Genomic DNA, 6,228 nt, shown 5'->3' with positions numbered 1-6,228 from the left:
TCGTTAAAAAATTAGAAAGTTTGCCTCCAGATAAATTACCAGAAACGGTGGTAATTGATTTGAGTACTGATGGAGCAAAAGTGGACAAGGGAGAATGTCAGTTTTGGCCACATCAGTTCAGAATAATCAATATTTCTAAATGTAAGCCTCTTATTGTAGGAATTTATAAAGGTAAAGAAAAACCAACTGATGCACCGGCAATGGCTTTAGTGCTAAATCATTACAGTCATAATTCGTCTTCTGCTTGTTCTAAGTGCAAAGTAGAAGGACATCGTTGTACAGAAGTGGGGTTTGAAAGAACTACAGTTTTCGAAGGCGTTGGACACGAACTTAGAAATGATGATGAGTACAAAAATTTGTTAGATGATGATCACCATAAGGGAGGAAGTCCTCTATCTCGCTTACTGGGTTTGGTTACTCAAGTTCCTTTCGAACCTATGCATCTTGTCTGGGTGGGAGCTTGTAAAAAAGTGATGTCTGCACATATCCATGGCAACTTTAGATTGAAATTGAATGGAAGAAAATTAGACATTCTTTACGGTAGAATGGTAATGCTTCAATCTTATTGTCCTTCAGAGTTCAATCGTCGTCCACAGGCGTTCAGTAAGTTTGGAAAGTTTAAAGCAACTGAGTGTCGACAATTTTTGCTGTATACTTCAGCCGCTATTCTAAAAGATATTTTTTCAGAGGACCATTATCTTCATTTCATGACATTACATAGCGTAATGCGTCTACTTATTCTGAAGGATACTCCACGCGATATATATCCATTCTGTCAAGAATCTTTAGAAACTTTCGTAGATTCCTGTGCACATCTTTATGGTGAGCAATTTCTCTCATACAATATTCATGGCCTGACACATATTGTACAAGACGTTGCAACGCTTGGTCCATTAGAATCATTTAGCGCATTTTGTTTTGAAAATAATATGCCTGAATTACGAAAGTATATTAGAAAACCAGGAATGAAACTTCAACAAGTGTACAAAAGAATTTCTGAAAAAGAAGGTTTCACTCCAGAACCTTTAAACAGCGAAACTGGCCTTCGTTTATCACAAAAACACGTAGATGGACCTGTCCCTGGAAATATTCCTATCCACCTTTGCAAGCAATTTAGAAATCTGAAATTTGAGGGATTCACATTTGCTATTGCGTTGCGTGACAGCTGTTGCAAACTGAAAAACACGAAAATTTGCATAATAAAGAACATAGTATTAATTGAAGGAAATGTTGCATTAATTCTTCAAGAATTTGGATCTAAACGTGCAATCTACGACGTTGGTCTGACGTCAGATTATGTTGATGTGTATGAATGCACAAACTTAATGCCTGAACTTAAAGTAGTACCATTTACAGATGTAAAAGACAAAGTATATCTAATGCCAAAATGGAGTAATATAGAAGGACGGCAAGAAATTGTATTAGAAAACCAATATATTTGTGCTTCATTGTTATCACCATTGGAAGTGACCGGCAATGTAGACATTCATTATTGAAATTATCTAAAAGGTATTAATCGCCCTTAAGCGAGTAAGTAATGAATTAAAGTGAAATTAATTTTTTATTTCAATAATCTTACATTAGAAACATATTTTATCAGAATAAAACAAAAAATTTAACACAAATTTCCACGAACTAGAGATCAGATAAATATAAAAATGAATTTTTGGAAGTGACGGTTTATTGAGAATAATAAAAAACTAAGTATTGACTTAACAAAGTTTTCCTTAAATTCTAAAATGTTACCGTCTCAAAGAGAGTAAATGCAGGTGCTTAACATTTACATGGATAGAATTTTTTATTAAAAAGAATATGAATTCGAAAATTAAAATTTTTGAAGATTACCTTTTTTAAGTACTTTAAAGAAAGTAATTAAGATTTTTGTGGATCAAAATCTAGTTTTATAACAAAAACTCATCACTTGATTTTAAAGATAAATATTTCCAATCTTAGAAATCAAATATTTTTGTGAAAAGTAAAAAACAAGGGTTATTTCATATCAAAATATCTTCCCTTAAAGAAAATGTCCTAAAGACGTCTTTAAGTCAGCTTATGTGTCCGTGCCCACTGGAGGTCCAAAATGTATCTATTACTATAATAAACTTATTGCAATTTGGAATTATTAACAATATAAATTATCGTTTTTTTAAGTTCATCATGAAAAATTCTCGCAAAAAATCCACAAAAGAAGTAAAAGTAACAAGCAAAGGAAGACAAATTAAAACTCCAAAACGGCATTTGCCAACGTCTTCCGAGGATGATCGTCCGCAATTAAAAAAGATTAAGTCTTCTGGAAATATTAAAAATCAGTTGCAAATTTTGAAGACACGCCTTAAAGAAATTGAAGAAAAAAGAAAGGTCGATACTGTAAATCATAAATTACTAGAAACACAGAATGAGAATTCAAAGTCGACGTCGGTTATTACAGCTTGCAGTTCTCGGATTTCAGTCTCTTCTAATCATACTCTGAATGAAAATTCGTAAGAAAAATATTTTTTAATTTATATATTTAAAAAACAAATTAGAACGAAATTAAAACAAAATGTTATATACAACTTTAAACAATTAGTCTGTTTTAAATTAAATATTTCATTTACTTTATTCCAGTAACATAGACAAGGAGAAGTCCGTTGTTAATCCTGCTGCATTTGTAGAAAAGACGGTGGAAGAATCTGAAACTAATTTCAAGAATTCTGCAACGAAAGAAGTAAATTCATCTGTTTTCGTCAGTGAAATTCAACTTCAATCAAATTGTTCTAAAGAACCATCTTTAGATAACCATAATAATTTCGACGAAGTCTTTGATCTTTGCCAATCTTTGGAAATTAATAGTTTGCACCAGAAATTAGACTTGAATCTGCAGAAATTAGAGTAAGTCAAGTAGAAAATAATTTTAAAATACTTAATTATATAATTTCATTTAAAATTTTTAACTTATGTTAAAAACAAAATATATAAAAAATAATATCTTCCTTAGTATATAACATTTAATTTTTTCAATTAAAACGGAACAGAAATTATAATTCCATATTTCTTTTTTATTCTCAGATTTAAAGTTACATAGGTTATAGAGATATAAAAATATACTTATCTAGGAACGTGTCAAATTATTATTATTATTTTTATATGTCTAATTAAATTTCAGAATTTTGGAACAACAAAATGAAATAATAATTGCAAATCAAGGTCGAATTTTAACAGAACTTTCACAAAATAAGGAAATGGGTGGCAATGTATTTTCTGAAAGACTTTTTCAACCTCTGCTTGGGTTCCCGTTGAAAACCATTAAAGAATTTGAAGAATTGAATGCAGAGGACAATATTGAAAAACGCCAAATCTTGGTAACTTTTGGTTTATAAAATATAAACACAGTCGAAAGCATTCCTTACTCTTTCATTTACACAAAATACATTTATCTGAGCAATATATGCTTATTTTCATTAACTACATATTTTTTCATTTATCTATATATTAAATTAATATACATATTAATATCGATATCTGACAGCTAATCAAACCACTCTGGCTTTGGACCTCAATAACAACCTCTTTCAATTTGGTCGCCTAAAAATAACCAGAGTTCATTTTTTCCAACCTCGACATATTTTGTTTAAGCATTTTTTATTGAAAGTGCAACTTTAGTAATGAAATTTACATATAGAATGAAATCATCGAAGTTTTAATAATAATAAAAGATGTGTAACTTTCATCGCAAATTTGTTGCATTTTAAATACGACCAAAGTGAAAGAGGTTGTTTTTGAAGTCCAAAACTAATAAATATATGTAATTTATCTCCATTTATATAATCGCCTGGGCTCAGAAAGAACTTTTTTCCTTATCAGACAAATTTTTTTTAGTTTAATCATTTGGTTTGTTTGGGAGGGTCAAAACTAAGACAATTTTTAAACTGCGTTTTAAAAGAGACTATGACTGACGAACTAGTTTGCAAATTTTCATGCCTGGGTGGAAAGAAGTATCAAAAGTTCGGTGACACAAGGGTATCAAATACTCTGTATCGTAAGTATTTTTTACGCGAATAACAATAAACAAATTTAAATATATTAAATGATTAAAATTTTCTTTTCTTTTTAGAGGCAGCCAGAAAATGCAAGCATTTTAGTGGTCCAGATGACAAATTAAATTATAAATCAGAAATGTTGGAGGTTCTGCGATCAACGAAACAAAGGTTTTGCAACTTGAAGAAAAAAGACATCGAAGAAAATGGTGATGATCTCAATAATGAAGAGTTGAAAAGGATGATCAGTGAGTTAGAAGATACCCAAAGAAGCGAATCGGACGATAATTCAGAGGGTAATTCAGAGAATGACTCGTCATTTGGAGATGACGAGCTTTAGACAAAGATTTATATTTTGAAAAATTTAATTATTACAACTAAAACTTTAAAGAATATTAGTATTATTAAGTCTTTATTAGGATTTTATTAGTTACCTAAGTTTTCAATTTTTTCTTTTAAGCGATTGTATTACTAAACCAAAAATACATGTTTTTAAAATAAAAGTTTTAATAAAATATTTTTAAATTAAGCTACAGTTTCATATTTATTGATATTATATTTTTCACTGTATGTATTGCAAAAAATAAACGAGACTCGCATTTCACCCTCATGTGTGCAACTTCATGGCATGCGAGCGTAATGCATCTCAATTGAGGACGCATCTGTCTGCACCAGTGAAGGCACGTGTGCGAAAAGAAGCGTCATAAATGCAAGCAATATGCGACGCATATTCATATCATTTTGTTATCTGGGTAGTAGCAAAAATAAATGATTCTTTATTAAAGAAACATACATTTAAACATAAAACAATTATTCTTACTAATTCTAACCCCTGCGTTAAAAACATTGGGAAAACAGTGTTTTCTTGGTAATTTTACCTTGTTATTGGGAAAATATGGTTTTCTATCTTACCGACATTGGATATTAATTTAACGCAGGTTTTGTCGAATTTTCAATTTCAATAGAAATCCAAAATTATTTAATAAAAAGTGGTAAAGGAAATTAAAAATAAGCACTTAATTATGTTTAATAACATTTTGATTATTTTGAATTGCTTTTGAAATTAGAAAATCGAAAAAACAGCGTTAAATTAATATCCAATGTCGGTAAGATAGAAAACCATATTTTCCGAATAACAAGGTAAAATCACCAACAAAACACTGCTTTCACAATGTTTTTAATGCAGAAGTTAGAATTAGTAACAATAATTGTTTTTTGTTTAAGTGTACGTTTCTTTAATAAATAATTATTTATTTTTGCTTCTAATTTAATTTCCCAACGTTTCTGCATTCATTTACTTGTTTTTCTTGATTAAAAGCCCTACAAAAGTCGTTCGTTTCAGTGCGTTTACAAGCTTATGAGCATTTCGGATACGGAAAAGTGCTTGTATCCGAGATTCTCACGGATTCGTTTACCAGCTATTGAGCTTGTAACCGGAATCCACTTTTCTTGTATCTTTTATTTTTTACTGGGTGTGTAAAAACATCTTTGACTTCGGCAACACATTTTTCATTGACACCTAAACTTTCCAAACGATTGCAGACTTCATGTTCAACATTGTTAATAGTACATTCGATTAACTTACTTACTCGATTAACTTATTTACTTACTTACTTACTTATTATCTGACATAAGCTCTGAAACTCTTTTTCTCGATATATCTGAACACTGGAAGTATTTACTAGCAAACTGTACTTCCGATTCAAAACTTTGTTATTTTACTCGTGAAACTTCTTGAACTATATTAGAAACATCCTTGTAATTCGAATTATTTAAAATAAATTCTTCATCTGAAGATGATTCGCTTTCGGATTCCAAAGAAAGATCATAAAATATTTCGTCGCTTTCTGAAACCGTAATAACATCTTTTACGAGTGAAGATGCTTCAAAATGAGATATATCGTTATTAGATAAAGCGTTTCATTCGCCTGTGTTTTAAAAACGATTCAACTAAAGAAAATGATTTTTGACAAAACTTTTCTGAACACGTGAACCGTGTTAACTGAGAATGTGTTAAATTAACATGTCTTATTAACTTATTATTGTTATCAAATGAGAATTTATACGTTGAACATGTAAAGGCGAACATTTTAAGAAAATAATTTTAAAACGAAAGAACGAAAAACTTAATCTTGTTTTGGTAGACTTAATGCATGCTTCACCAATCCTATTTGTATTTTTACTGATGTATTTGATTTATCACCTGCAAGTG

The sequence above is a fragment of the Leptopilina boulardi genome, unplaced genomic scaffold (genome assembly GCF_019393585.1).
Source record: "Leptopilina boulardi isolate dan_hultmark-lab unplaced genomic scaffold, ZJU_Lbou_2.1 LbouV2_224, whole genome shotgun sequence".
NCBI lineage: Eukaryota > Metazoa > Arthropoda > Insecta > Hymenoptera > Figitidae > Leptopilina > Leptopilina boulardi.
The sequence above is the reverse complement of the archived record's forward strand: the minus strand, read 5'-3'. Positions refer to the sequence as shown.